At 42.6% G+C, this 15,798-nt stretch overlaps 1 protein-coding gene across 2 annotated transcripts in view; it reads right to left on the bottom strand.

Annotated features, from left to right (window-relative positions):
* SIPA1L3 (signal induced proliferation associated 1 like 3) overlaps positions 1–15,511 on the bottom strand; it is a 657,587-nt gene extending 642,076 nt beyond the window's left edge. Inside the window, exon 1 of one of the 2 annotated variants that reach the window (XM_085625340.1) lies at positions 14,894–15,511. The gene's annotated coding sequence lies outside the window, so the exon portion shown is untranslated. The remainder of the gene's footprint in view (positions 1–14,893) is intronic. The other variant, XM_085625341.1, reaches the window with a different exon arrangement.
* Positions 15,512–15,798: the final 287 nt, after the last annotated feature.

Raw genomic sequence — 15,798 nt, forward strand, 5'->3', positions numbered from 1 at the left:
TAGAACATGGAAAGAAAGAGTAAACAAATAAAAAATATGTAAAGGCAACTTGACTCAGTGCTTAATGTCACTTCTGCCTGGCACCTTACTCCTTGGAAGCCCGAAAACTCATCGGTGGTGTGCCTCAAGCCACATTGCTCAACCGCACCTTCTTAAACACATACATGGTCCCTCTGGCCAATGTCCTTCGCACATACAAGATCAACATCCTCTCCTACGCAGACGACATGCAACACATACAACACACACTCTTCCTCTAGGACAAGACCCCCACCACAAGAAAAGTTCACTGCCTGCATCATCAAAGCTGCTAACTGGGCTCAACACCGAAAAAACAGTAGTGATCTTCACCTCTCACCATGGGACTCCCACAGGTGGCTGACAGAACTCCGACCCACACCAAAAACCCCTTCCAAAAATCTCAAAATAATCATGGGCATGACAGCACAAGTCTACGTTGTCACTGCATCCTGCTTCCACACCCTTAAGATGCTGAGGAAGATCTTCAGGTGGCTCCCAAGCACACTAGAAAAACTGTCACTCATGCCCTAGTCACTAGCAAGTTGGACTATGGGAACACCATCTATGCCTAACTCACTAGAAGACTATAAACCACCCAGAACTTGGCAGTCAGATTCATTCTCAAATATAAAGAACTCGCATCACACCAGGGAGCTACACTGGCTTTCAATACACAAATGTGCTCAGCTCAAACTTCTCACACACTCATTAAAGGCACTACAGAACTCAGGGCCCACCTACCAGAACTGTTACGTATCCTTCCACTAACCACCTCCACTCTGCAGAGCTCCTACTCACACACATCCCATACATACACAGAACTCGATCATTCTCTTGCATCTTGCCGAAAGCACAGAAAGACCTCCCAATCCACATCAGAGTCTCCTCCTCTCTCCTTGAATTCCACAAGAAGCTGAGGACCTGGCTTTTCAATTATCCAACTTACCATAGGCAGGAACAGACAGACACACACACACACAACTTTATTCCCGTATACAAACAGGACGCGTTTCGGCTTTGCGCCTTTTTATTCTGTGTAGCATAAACGAAGGGCATGGCCATTTTTAAATTCATACATCAAGGAAGTACTTCCGGGGTCAATTGGGTGATCGAGTTAAACATCAAAAATAAACGATGGACATATATTTAAAAGTTATAGCGGCCATTTTACGAAGGTTATGTCACAATCACGAATATCAAGACAATATATTTTGTAAATCATTGTTGTGTCACTGTTGTCATTGCACATTTAAATCAATATTCACAAATTCATTCTGCCTATATTTACAAAATTATCATTTGTGCCAGAGCAGTGAATCAACTCAAAAAATTATTGAACAATCTTGCCCTGAATGGGCATATATCGTTGACAAAAGTATCTATATATATTTGTATGATAATTTATCAATCGCTTAATGAAATCATAAGTAGACTGGTACTGCTCAATACACTAAAGTGAAGAAAAATAAAGTGAAGTAAACTAAGGTGTCTCGCCCTGGATGGGCATCTACATCGGTTTACCACTTTTTAATCGATGACTCAAGCGTTGTGATTATAAATTTATGAGACGTTGCATTAGTTCAACAGTGGTCTCAACTACACCCAATTTAGTTCATCCTAACTAACATAATCTCTAAATTATATATGCAATTCTGGTGCTAAAATTCCAGCTTTCAATCGATTTAATCAGTTACTTCTGAGAGAGAAAAGGTCAAACAATATGAGGGAGACAGCATCTGACCAAAGACTCACTGACAAAATATGCTATCTTAGATGTATGGCTAATTCTTCTTCAGTGTTAAGCCCTACTGGTACTTTAGTTTGTAGGTCTATTATAAACCTTGATTTGAGTCTTCGCAATCTAAGTTCTCTGTCTCTTCCACGTTCTTTGGCTGGAACATGTTCAAGACAGTAGAGCTTTAATAGATTTCTGTTACTCTGATGGAAGCGAGCAAAATGCCTGACTACAGGATAGGTTGCGTCATTTCTTTCGATGGCTCTGGCATGCGCCAAAATCCTGCGTTTTGTAGGGTGTATCGCGATGCCAATATACTGCAGATTGCTCGGACAAACAATACTGTATACACAGAAAGGAGTGGTGCATGTTAAAAACTTAGGGATGCATTTCAGACCCTCTAAAATTCAGGAATTTTCAGTAGAAGAGCCTTGCGAGCTAGAAAACATAGTTTAAGGCATGTTAGGAAGACATTAAGCCTGTCATTATAACTGAGTGATCGACCGCAGTGGGGCATGTAAGAAAAACATAGACTTTGTGTATCCATGTGTCCTGATCTCGACTAAGAAATAGCTCCTCCGGACTGAAACAGAATCAAACATTAATAAATTCAAGCTTGGCTATCTGACATGAACTTAAACTACTTCACTCAAATGATATCCAGTACAAAATCACTTTGATTAATTTTCAACACAACCTCACTTCAAATAATAAATCACAGAAAAAAATCAAGACAGGGGGTGTGAGTTCTGGCTTCTGAAAATAAACTAAGCCCATCCTACCAAAAACAGACTTCAAGACAATACAGACCATGCTTCCCTCATCTGGACTGAGTACTGACTCAGCCCAGATGAGAGGAGCACGGCCTGTATTGTCTTGAAGTCTGATGAAATGCCAATATGTCGGGCTGTTAAGCTGTACATTGGTACAGCTTAACAGCTCGACATAATGGCACCCAAGAAAAGCTCCCTACATGTTGCATCTCAAAGGTTTGAAGAAGTATGACCTCATCAATCCATGACTGAAGGAACTACATCAGCTCCCCATCCAAGCCCACCTCACCGTCAACACTAGTTCCAAAATGTACAAGTCCACCAGAAATAGAAACTTTGTATTCTGGCTCAATAAATTATCACCTCAGGAACACTATACCTATCAACTTAATGTCTTACACTCTTGTGGAATACAGAAAAAAATTCAAGGCCCGTCCCTTCAAATAACATTAGCTCCTGTAAATAATCATAAATAGTATCACAGGGCTCACAACTGCTGCTTACTGCTACAATGCTCTAAATCCAAGTTTGAAGCATTCAAGTACCATCAAGGCAGAGAGCACATTGGAGTTTGAGAATGCCGTTCAGCCTGCAACTATCTCAACTGTGTTCCTTTACCCAATGACTGCACAAAGCCGACATCCAAGGCTCCACGCTTCGCTGGATTTGTTCCTACCTAACAGGCCTCACCCAGTCAGTCAGTCTGCCCCCCTCACCTTGAACGCCGTCAATCTTATCTGCAGAGATCCACGTGGATCCACCCTTAGCACTACTGCGTTCAACATCGAACATGACTCCACTCACCAGCATCATCCACGCCCACGAATTCAATATCATAACCTATCTCATGACACTCAGCTCATACTTTCCCTCTACGACAATGCTCAAACAGTCAGACCAATTTCTCGGCCTGCATGGCCAAATTCACCAGACGGAGAAAAACCAAATTGCCTTCAGCTCAACACTGATAAGATGGAAGCAGTAATCTTTGTAAAGACACCTCACTCTGGGATACAATCTGGTGGCCTGCTGAACTCGGACCCACTTCCATTCGGGCAGCCTACGCAAAGAACCTCGGAATAGTAACTGACAAACAACTCACCATGGCCGGCCAAGTGAATGCAGTATCCATCTACTGCTTACATACACTCAAGAAGATCTTCAAATGATTCCCCACCAACACTCGCAGAACCGTTACCCAAGCCCTCATTACCAGCAAGCTGAAATAAGGCAATGCACTCCATGCTGGAATCAACGCTGAACTGACCAGAAGAACCATAAAAAATCTCTGCAGGCCAGGCTCATGCTCAACCTCTCACCCTGCACTCTCAAAACCCTCAAAGAGTTCCACTGGCTCCCAATATACAAATGAGCTCTCTCCAAACTCCGCACACACACAGTCTTACTCTGCATACCCACAAAGAGTGTCTGTCTTTGGCGGCGTCCTTAAATGTGGTAACTGTACATCCAGGGATCCTGATGCGTCCAGTTAAAAAAGACTAAGGCTGAAATTCGTTGCCCAGGATGCCGCCACTTGTGTGATGCAGAGTATGGTACAGTTACCACATTGAAGGACGCCGCTAAAGACAGACACCCTTTGTCGGTTGGAAATATCACCACAAATTGAAGTTTACCACAGAAAAGAAATATCCTTGAAAAAGTCACGGTATACCTCACCCTGTATGCGACAAAACACGTGACGGCTGTCTGAAGATCTACGAAATAAAAGACAAAAGAAGAAAACAATCTTGTTTACTGTGTACATAATGTGCTGATATTTTTGCACTACGAAACGCATAAGTGCTACACATATTTAACGTGTTCTGGGGAGTGTTATTGCATTTTGTTGGCTCAGGCCTTGATTTTGGGGAGGTTGGTGGTTCTCCTCACCGTGCAGCACCGTTTCCAAAATAAGAGACTTCTAGATATCTTGATGTGCTAATCTCCTTAGTGGCACCATTTCACCTCAATAGCATGCCACTGTTCAAATTTTCCCCTGCAGGAGATATCTGATCCCCAATACAAAACAAGAATAAAAATCTGCTTGTCGTCAGCATAACATGGAATGGATAACTAGATCAGGTCAAGGTCATCAGTGGTTGCAAAGTTTCTAAAATGGTTAAGACAATTGTGGTATGCCTGATGCCTTTTCTTTAGGTCCTGGCTAAGTCAGCATGGGTAGTACTTGTATTTGACAATCCTTTACCACATGTTTCCCGGGACCTCAGGTACAATCGCCTTCCAGTTAGATAACCAAGTTGCTCATTTCATATTCTTGACTCTTAAAGGATAGTTTATTTAAAGAGTTTTATAAAGTGCAAAAAGACCACATATAGGTAACAGAGCGCTTTACATCTTGGCAGTTCAGCTGGAACACAATCAGAAAACAAAACAAACATAACAGAATAAACATAACAGATTTAAAGGACACAAAAGAAAGCCAATGCATCTTAAGGTGATAGGGAGCTAGCCCAAAAATGTCTTCATCAGTAACTCTGACTTCCTTTTTGATGAAAGATGTGCAGTTATTAAGTCTTATTTCAGGTGGCAAGGCATTCCAAATTCTTGGAGCAATACCCAAAAATGCTCGACTGCAAGTATTCTTTTTATGGAATTTCAGTGGCTTGAGCAGTAAGGTGCTAGAGCCTCTAGAGGAACGAGAGCCCCCAGAAAGCTCAAGTTTTTGTGCAAGATTGGGGTGTTGAAGTGTAAAGCTTTATGAGTCATGCATGCAATTTTCAGATGAATCCTTGCTTCATACCGGAGCCATTTAAGAGATTTCAACTCAGGTGTGCTGTGATGATAGCATTTGGAGCATGTAATGAGCCTTGTAGCAGAGTTGAGAGAAGCCCTAAGTGGTGCAGTCTTCACTCTAGGAAGACCGCAGAAGGTAGCAATACCATAATCCAGTTTAGAAATCACTAGGGCTTGCACCGCATTTTTGAAGTCATTATGGGGTAGGAATGGTTTTATTTTCAAGACTCTCAGTTGGAGGTTCGCACCTTTGGTGAGAGCACTGATGTGCTTTTGCATGTTCAGATGTTTGTCTAGCATTATTTCCAGAGACCTCACGGAATCAATGATGTTTGGAGTGCAGTTGAGAGCTGTGAGCTGATGCATCCATTCTTCGATGTCTGGGGAGTGACTGGCTGGGGCGATAAGGAGAAATTCTGTTTTGAGAGCGTTTAGTTTCAATTGATTGAGAGTCCACCAGCTTTGTGTTTCCTGAAGAGTGGAATTGCGGGACCTTATGTCCTCCGGGGAGGAGACTTTCATGTACAATTGGGTGTCATCAGCATACATGTGGTAATGAATGTTGGACAATTTCAAGATTTCAGTTAGACACTCAATGAACAAGTTGAGAAAGGGTGGGTGAGAGCGTGGACTCCTGTGGGACCCCCCAGAGTGAGCGGAGCGGGATTTGACATAGCCTGATTCACCTTAAGTCTTTGTGTTCTCTTGTGAAGGAATGAGGAGAACCAATTTAGCACTGTCCCTGATAGTCCCATACTATGCTCCAGTAGCTTAAGACGGGTATCATGTTTGACCGTATCAAAAGCTGACAATAGGTCAAGGAGGACCAGAAGGCATGAATCATTTGAATCTAGCATTTGTAGAGCATTGTCAATAATGTGAGTTAGAGCAGATTCTGTGGTATGTCCCCGACGGAAGCCGGATGGGAATTGGTCCAGCAAGGGGAATTGCTCATAGTTACTACGAGCAATAAAGGCATACCCCTGAAGGTGATAGTAGGTAACTCAGATGCTTTGTGACACTGTATAGTCAGATGTGTACATTTTGATGATAGGTCTTTAGTTGCATGCAGCTAAAGTTGAAGGCTTAAAATGAACACAAAAAAACAGAAGGACCTAGACAATCATTTTTTACTGCTTATGCACCAAAGCTGTCCAATGAAAATAACTTTTGAACTAAGGAACAATGTTACACTAAGGCCAGGCGATTGACAGCCCTCTACAAACTCTAGAAATACAGCCTCTCAGTTATTTAATTTGAGCAGTGGTTCTCAATAACAGAAGTTTTTGCAGAATGCTAAAAATTTATCAAATCTGCTACATGTTATTCGTTATTATGCACCAGTTTCTCAGGGGTAGCTCGGTGGGTTAGAACCCAGGCAGCTGTTAATCTGCCCGAAAACTAGGTCTGTCTCAATCTTGTAAGCAAAACGAAGTTCAGAAGTACTATTCAATGTCAGAGGTTCCCCCCCCCCGACACAAAACTGCACAGCCTCTCACTAGGACCAGACAAATACAAAGATCTGGTCCTAGTCAGCGAGTTCCTAGTGGTTCAGAGAGGTTATAGCAAAGGTTGTAGCCAAACAAATGGCACATTTTCCTGGCACAAACATTTTTTAAGAACATTAGGACTCCAGGACAAAAGTTCAGACTTACTGAATTTGCTCTTTATGGTGTACAGATAGTGGACCGCGCTGTAAAAACTGAGAAGTCCACCTATAGCCTTGAGAATTGTGCTGAGTAAGATACAGTGTAATCACCGCAGAATGGGTAGCTTATCGGTTGGCAGCTCTTCAGGTAGAGCTCCGCAGAAGGTTGAATCTTTTGTGGAATTTTTTGTTCTCCAACAGGAGCCCGATCTTGCAGGAAGTTTATGTGGATTCACTAATCCTTTCCAGACTGGCTGCAAGATGTGCAGGGGGAATGCGACATGTCAATTTCACAAAGGCAACAACATTGAGGGTAGCCTCTAAGGTGTGTTGCAATAGCGGTGTCCTCAGAGTACACTATCCACAAAGCACACGGACACATACACATCTAACATACACCAATACCAATCACACTACTCATAACGCAAGTCAGAAAAACACCACATACATGCAGAGTCATTGAAGTAGCTCATTTATGGGAGACTAAACAAATCCACCCATGCACAGTACCTGGAAACTGTTCTCCTGAAATGAGTGGAACAAACTTCCAAAACCCAGCGACATTCACAAGCAGCTGAGAGGAAGACCCCATGGTTAATTATGTCAAGAGACAAAGAGAGCTGTGGGGTGTGTTCATCAAGGACCGATATACTGCATCCTTAGTGAGCAACAATAATGGTGACTTTACAACAAAGAAGATAAGGACATTTCTAGTTGAGGCATAGGAGTAGTGAAATTAATCAGGGTTACAAAAGGAGTTTAGGGGTGCGATGTACTTTTGATTACTGAAGGGGGCTAGTTGTTGTACACAAAAACGTGTAGGACTTTACTTCTCAAAACAGATGGCAAAGTTGCATGACGGGGATGGTGGAACATGTCCAGCATGGTGAAGGTGTATGAGATGCTAAAAAGTAGCATAAAAACAAATAAGGCTACGGTTAAGAAGCAAGGAAAGGCGTGTGACGAAGCTAAGCAACGGGCTGTCTGCAACCCCACTGTATGTTCACAATGGGTATTTATAGGAAAAACCTAATAAGTCTGGTCACACTGAAGATGGACATAACATGATACACTCACTGCCACGTGATTATTAAAGGACAGGCACAGTAGTCCACTGTCAATTATGAGGGCACGCTTGGTGTACCCCTCCAGGTCACGGGACAGGCCCTGGACTGCGCTTTTTCAAGCACTGCACTAGCCTCCACAACCATGCTAGATTAGTGTGACAGTGGGGCTATAATTAAATTCAGGATACTAGGTTCACATTCAGTTGGGCACGGAGGGCAGGGAGATATGCCTATATACCAATGAAGGGGAGATTCCCATGCCAACAATAACATTTGCATTAAATCAGCAGCAAATCAAATTAAAGTGTGGGACATTTTACAAACTCGCAAAGTATTAGCTAGTAGATTAAACATGCAACCTCGCCAATACAGCGTGCTCCCATCTACTCAACCAAGGGTGTGCGAAACCGAGACATTAAACTTGCACAGCACAATGTGGTAAGCCAGCATCTTACATTCCTTTTTTTAAAGGCAAGGTTGCTCTAGAAAGATACCAGCACAAGACTGTTTCGTCAAGACATTTTGGGTGAATCCGTCTGTACGTGGCAATCATTCTACGCAAAAAAAGAAGAAAAAAAACACTCAAAACTGGCCAATGTGACATTTCATAAACATCGCGAATTTCGCCGGCGTAACTAATATTGCGCCTATCTTAACTGTTTGAACTACGCACTGTTGCCCTTAGAGCATGCTCTTCGTGTACAGCGTCGGTTCATCGAAAGCTGATGAATAGGTTTACATTCTCATCGATTGAAGTGGACGAAAGGGCAGACAGACAAGTCTTATACCTGCTACATTACAGGCGTTCAGCTGCTATGGCTCTCAAGTCGGAGTCTACGTTTCTTCGTCTTATCAATAAAATAAGCAAAAATCATTTCTACAATTGGACCATCAGGGGTCACGATGTGGAAAACAGTTATGCGTTTGTGTTAGCAAACAATGAAGAAGAAAACACAGACCAGGGGCGTGCGGTTTGCTAGGGAATTGACGGGCATGAAACCCTCGTGTAACTGATACTGAAAGCGCCGTGTCTACTTCAAAAGCTCGACTTTAACTGGCTTTGTAAATGGATCTTTTGAGTCATGTGCATTGTTCGCCGTCGGGATCACGGCAATAGCTGGTAATAGTTGCCCTGCAGGGATGACACTTCCTTCCTGCGACTCACAAACGGGACACTGAAAGACGTTTCGAAATGTAATAACAGCACTAGATTCTGGGCCAAAAAAAGGCTTGTGAGGGTAGGTTTGAAAGAGAGGCAGAAAACCGGTGAGCGCGACCACCCCACACATGACTTACATCAACTACTCAAATAATGTTCATGCTTGGTTGTTTTCAAGCTTAGACCAAATTGGAGCAGGCCATGTGCCTGGCGAAAAAAATACAAAAATATCAGTTTGTAGTAAAAGGCAGAAGAAAAACTGCAGCATTCTTTACCACATATGCATCCTTCTCAAAAAATGTATTTACTAGGAGGCCTATCTTTGGCACATTTTTAAATCTCGTAATTTCATGTACGAGGGAGTGCTGAGACAGGTCTTGGACCTGAATTTAGTGACCTGCTGCTGGCTGTTTTGCACAGCTCCACCTCAGATCACAAACAATGAGAGCTGGTAGAGACGTACAAGTCTGACTGACACAGATATCTCAATTACAACCAAATGAAGCTAGACTTTTCCGTCGTGGACAGGGTGGTTTTTCAACCGCTGAACACGCTTTTATTCCCAATGTAAACAATCTGGATAAAACACTGGAATCCATTTTGGCGGCAGACCACTGAAGGAAACATTGACAACGTTAAAACGTGCACATTCTGTGTTTGCTGCTGTTGAACTTGCAGGAGTCAAAGTTCTTTGTTTTCAAAGTTTAACGTGCACTTATCTGTCAGCGGAGACAAAGGGGGTTATTAAGTCTGCATCTGACTGCTCTGTGCTCTAATACTATAAATCCTGCAGCTAGCTTATGCGGCTGAGCCCCCATTATTCAGACTGCAGCTGTTCCTCAGACATGCAGCCAGCACCTCCAGGCAAGGGACCAAGGTTTCTCCTTGCTCATTTTTTGTCTGCCCTGCTTTTGTTGTTCACAGTTGGGTTCTCACAGAGCCAATTCTATTTTCACAAACGCCCTTGGGAGGGTTAAAAAAAAGCCCTACCAATGAAAAATGTGTTACTAAAAAGCGTTTAGTTGATATAGATTTTCGGTTCAATGAGACACAAAGACATACGTTCTGACAATTTAAGTGCAACGTGTATTATTTTAAGGCAGTAAAAGGCCAGATGTATACGCGGCTTTAGTCAAACTGACTGGATCTTGATAGCTTTTAGTCCCCAAAATAATGAACGTGTACGGCAAACCGTTAAAGTTGTGGGAAAACAGAGGTTAATTGTGCAAAAATAGGTAAACATTTTCCTGTAAATAAAAATGCCAGTGTTCGTGTTGTACTCCATTAACAAACGGCACCTGTTCTTCGAGGAAAGCTGCTTCTAAAACATACAGCGCTGTGGTCTTCGCCGACTAAAAATAGCTGATAAACGTGGAAAAGACATTTGTTTTACTGGCAGGGGCCCCGGACAGTTACTTGGATACTTTCCACAGAGGGGGCTGTAGTCCCTAGCACCGCATATGTCACATGTGCATATGCTTCATTCTGAAAGCAATGGGAAATGTAACACAAGCCACACCGAATTAGTCCCGGCACATGTCGTGAACAATTGATCCAACTGCCCATTTTTCAAATCGCCGATTTTCCTTGTACGATAATGTGGCAGATGATAATGCATTTTGACACGGAGTTACTGCATGTGAAAATTCTCAGCTCAGTCTGCCTGACAAACCCTCCTGCCTGCAGCCAAAATGGGGCTTATGCAGGACACGGGGCAAGGAAAGCACTGGCTGCAGATGAAGCTAAAAAACGGATTCCCAGAATAACAGTGCAAATATGAACTGTGCGTAGTATGCGTTTATAAAGTAAAAAAATGCAACTTTAAAGTGGATACCTTTGGGAACTACAAGTAGCACCCACGGTTGTCTGAGTGAATTTGTTTATTTGGCATGAAGCACCTCTACTACTGCCCACCTCACAGCTTTTTTTAGGGAGGGGGTCGGGGGAGGTCTTCAGGAGAGGATTTAACTACTTTTGATTTAAGGAAAGGTTAACATGGTGAAAAAGATGTGTCTCTGTAGTGGCATGAAAAAAAATCCCGAAATGTAAACAGAAACATTAACAAGTGTCTATGTGTTTGAACCCTCAAGTGGTCACTCAGACATGAGTGGATTTCCTTGGAGAAGACACAAACAAATACTCAGTGGTAGGGACATTGAAGAAAAAAAAAGGCCTCTCAAACGTTAAGTGAATAACTTGGCAAAACAAAAACTATTTTTATAAAGACTATTATTTTTGGGTCCTTGCATGTGTCGCAATCTTCCACCCCCCCCCCCCCCCCAAAGAATAAAGTCAAATGACAAAAACCAACACTGGTGAATAATAATAATAAATTAACCAAATACACATGCAAATGTCAAACTACAAGGGGGAGAAGACTGGGGGAGAGAAGATGAAACACTGCCATTGTGAGATATTTATTTGCAAAATACATTTGTGGCAGTGCATCTACCTTCTAAACTCAGGAAAATCCCTATTCATGTTTTCTAAAACCCTGACACACTTCACAGCCCCCCAACGACAACTCAAGCGTAGTGGCATCAAGGTGTCCAAACCTTAGGTTGCCGGACAGTTATGGGCCCTCCTAAAGAAAAGTGGGCACGGAGAGGGTTGAGTAGTCAGCTTTTCACATGTATTATTTTAAATTCTGTGCTTTTGTGGAACATGGCTTCAGGGTCTTATAGCCTTACTTAGAAGAACCATACGTTGGAGCCAACTTCATTTTGTATGATGGGATATATGGCCCCCACTAAGAATAGAACAAACGAAATTCAAGTCCAGAATGCAAAATACATTTGGCTAAAAAGCAGTGACCTGCTGATGTTGTCACACAACAAGGAACCACACGATTGCAATGCCTGCAGCTTTGGAATTGCCTAGAAAGCAATGACTGGCTAAAGCAGTGACATCTAGGCCAGGGGGTGGCAAGATGTGCAATCGTATATGGAAAAAAATATATTGGTTCTTGGGTCCTACCTTGGTGCAAGGCAATAGGGTTCAAGGTGCCAGACTTGGTAGGTGCTTGGCCAACAGTACAAACATATTGAAAATCACCTTGACACAATGGTTGCCAGGGCTGCAGCAACAATATCTTCGGTTTGAGAAGATGTACATTAATTGCGTCTTCAGTTTCATAATCGCCACAAGGAACACCCAGGGTTTCAAAAGTGCAACTGCACCCACATGTCCAATTTTAAAAGCACACCAATGACAACGTTGCTTAAAAATAAACAAAAACACACCCTCGCCTAAGGTTTCGCAAAATAAACAACAATCTATTGATTTACAACTACAACCATTGCTTTGGGATAAAAGGAAATTATGTCTGTGTCTTTGGCTTCCCCAAGTAAAACAGCATGCATGTCTAGGAACCAGGTATTTACCTAAAGCACACTCAGAGTGCAGTACATAGGAATCAGCTAAAATGTATATAAAACTGAGTGGTACACCATGACATGGAGGTAGGCGGTGAACATCAAACTATATGCCAAGATAAGAAAGCTGCAGTAGAGAGGACTAAATAAGTAAACATGTAGAGGAAATGCAAAAGGTACATACGAATTGCTATTGAATGAGGGTGACATACCTCCTGATGAGGTACTGTAAAAACATTTTGAAGTACAACTGTCTACTATTAAAATTGATAACATTTTTGCATTAAGCAACAAAAAAAACGAAACGTGCAGACTACTGAAATAACGCCATATATTTAACTCCTAGATTCTTCTAACCAGTAAACCAATGCACTAAATATAATACTCCATGGATTTAAACATTATATATCTTCACATGACACGAGGTGAGGAGAGAAATCAGTGATATGTGGATATACAATTCATTGGAATAATCTCAATCCAGGAAACAAAAAGATAATAGATGGAAAACTTGAAACATTCTCTTCCACTGGTATTTATTTAGGGTTGCATCCCAGTTCATCGTTTTTGTGCCCAGTATGCTAGCCTTATTGGTTATGTTTCAATATAAAAATCAGCTCAAACTACCTGGTAGGGTCCCCTCCAGACAGGTATACAAGCAATCCCACACTGGAATTATCAGTGAGACATAGCTCAATTCCAATAGCACAGTTTGCCTAGGACCCACGTCTGGGTATACCGATTGCATTTAGAACACTGTGATGAGGAAACAAAAAGGTGATTGGTGTAACACTTGAATTAATCTCAGTCACTGTTAATTACAGTGCCCTGCATCTCAGTCCATCATTTTTGGCCTCAAAGTCACACTAGATAGAGGCTATATGTGAATCAGCCCTGCTTCTGCTCCAAAATGAGTATTCTAGCCCCAACTGCGAGGACAGGCCACCTATACAGGCAACACAAGCAACCCCAGACCTCAAGACCGTGATTTACAACAGATCACAAAGCAATACCATGAATTACTGATTTTTCATCGGTGGAAAAAGATACATAGTAAAATCAAATAAAACAGAAAATTATTGCAGGGACCAATAATGAAATGTTCAATATCTAGTGAAATGTACTACTCAACATAGCGCCTCATGTTTCTCCATATCAGCAAATCTTGTGATGGGCCCATCGGATCATAATGTATGAATACAAGTATTGCATGTGCAATAATTTACTAGAAACAAGGCTACCAGAACTTATAGATGTCATTTTCTAACCATACATTGACATTTTTAATATGCATGATCCCAACGAACACATCAACACAAATGCACTCTAGATTTTGATAGCAGTATTTATATACTGTTAAAACACAATCACTTACATAATATGGCATGCATGTGAATTGGCTCTGGTTTCAAACAAGAAGGAAGCCCAACATGTTTAGCACACAATATAAAAAATATACAGAACGGGTAACATACAACAGCGCGTCAACACCTCATCAGGGGTAACAAGCGCTTTTCCCTCTTCTATCCCTTCGCTAAGCTTCTCAATCCAAATAACTGACTAACATATCCACCACTCCAATTACTTTCATATTTCACTATACTAACTCACCACTAATCCTTTATGGGTTCCAGACTACCATGCTACTTGCCAAAAAAAAAAGCTTCAAAACCCCATCAGGGGTAACAAGCTCTATATAAATGCAAACCTTTTCCCCTCTTCTATCCCTCCATGATCCTTCCCAATCCAAATAACTGACTAATATCCACCACTCAAATTACTTTCATATTTCACTATACTAACTCACCACTAATCTTTTATGGGTTCCAGACTAGCATGCTACTTGCCAAAAAGAGCTTCAACACCCCATCAGGGGTAACAAGCTCTATATAAATGCAAACCTTTTCCCCTCTTCTATCCCTCTGCTATCCTTCTAAATCCAATATAACTGATTAACATATCCACCAATCAAATTACTTTCATATTTCAATATACTAATTCAACACTAATCCTTTATGGGATCCGCACTAGCGTTGCTACTCGCCGAAAAAGCACTTTGACGCCTTGTCAGGGGTAGTAAGCACTATATAAATGCAATTGCAATACAATACAGCAGTGTCGAAGGCCAGAACTGTGATCTAGCACAATTTATACTTTATTCGCCCTTTGATCTTGCGGTTACGAAGTAGTGAGAACGCCAAGTTGGCAGTATAAGCTCACAAAACACAAGCTGGTCTCCTTAAATGTATTATATCTACTCACGCCGTGCTCGTCTCCTGCATCCAATATGACAATAATGAAAAATAGCAGAAAAAAAAAATAGCAGAAAAACGATCCGCCGCAAGATTATAATAATTCTTACCCGCTTTGGCCCGAATACACCAAATCACTCTGTCGGGCTCAAATGCCCGCAAATCAAGAATGTAGAGCTGGTGTCCCGTTGCAGTGGGTGCGAGGGAGCGTCGAGACGGTGAGCGAGCGCCGCGTTACTCCCTGCTCACACTAGTCGTGAAATCACCAGGAACCGCAGGAATCGTAAAGTGAAATTAAGCCAAGTCTTCGCTCAAGGGCTGTCAAAAATACATGCAGATAGAGTAGCCTCGGTGTCCTCGCAGTTATACCAGTATTGCTCTGCTCAGCTCACCTGCGCAGAGCCCAGTGCACCTTACCCTGGCTGGTGATGCAGCTAGCCCCGGAACTCAGTGCGTCAAGGCGGCCGGTCGAGTACACCGGGCTCCTACCCTACTGCGGCGGCATGCCCCACACCTCTCGGGCAGAATTTACCTGGTGCACTTCCTGCTTTCCGTCCTTTGACGCTCCCTGACACGTCACTTGATGTATCTGCCGAGTGTCCGGATCAGTAAATCGTTGTCGAAAGCTGAAGACTCCCGTGGACGGGACCGGTGTAGGTTACAGGGCTTGCGCTGACGAGAACCACTCGACCCGTACACTCCTGTGACAATCGAGTCGCCTTGTGGCTGGGTGGGGCGTTAACAGTGACGTACAGGATGGGATGCTAGGGCGCCAATCACGTAGGAGTATCTAGTGCGCGTGCGCCAGTTTTGAGAACCTAGGAAACTCTTGTGCTTTCAGAGCTCCGTGGGGTAATGTGTCACTTGTGTAGTGGTGCTCCTGTTGGACTCGTGGTGCCGCGAGGACTTAGGACGGTGAGTGTGATTTGCTTCTGCCCAGCCTTTCAGTCGGTGAGTGGAGTGCGACATTCTTCTCTTCAGCACCACAGTTACAAGAGTAATCCCACTGCTCAGG

The sequence above is a fragment of the Triturus cristatus genome, chromosome 9, assembly GCF_964204655.1.
Source record: "Triturus cristatus chromosome 9, aTriCri1.1, whole genome shotgun sequence".
In the NCBI taxonomy this organism is placed as follows: domain Eukaryota; kingdom Metazoa; phylum Chordata; class Amphibia; order Caudata; family Salamandridae; genus Triturus; species Triturus cristatus.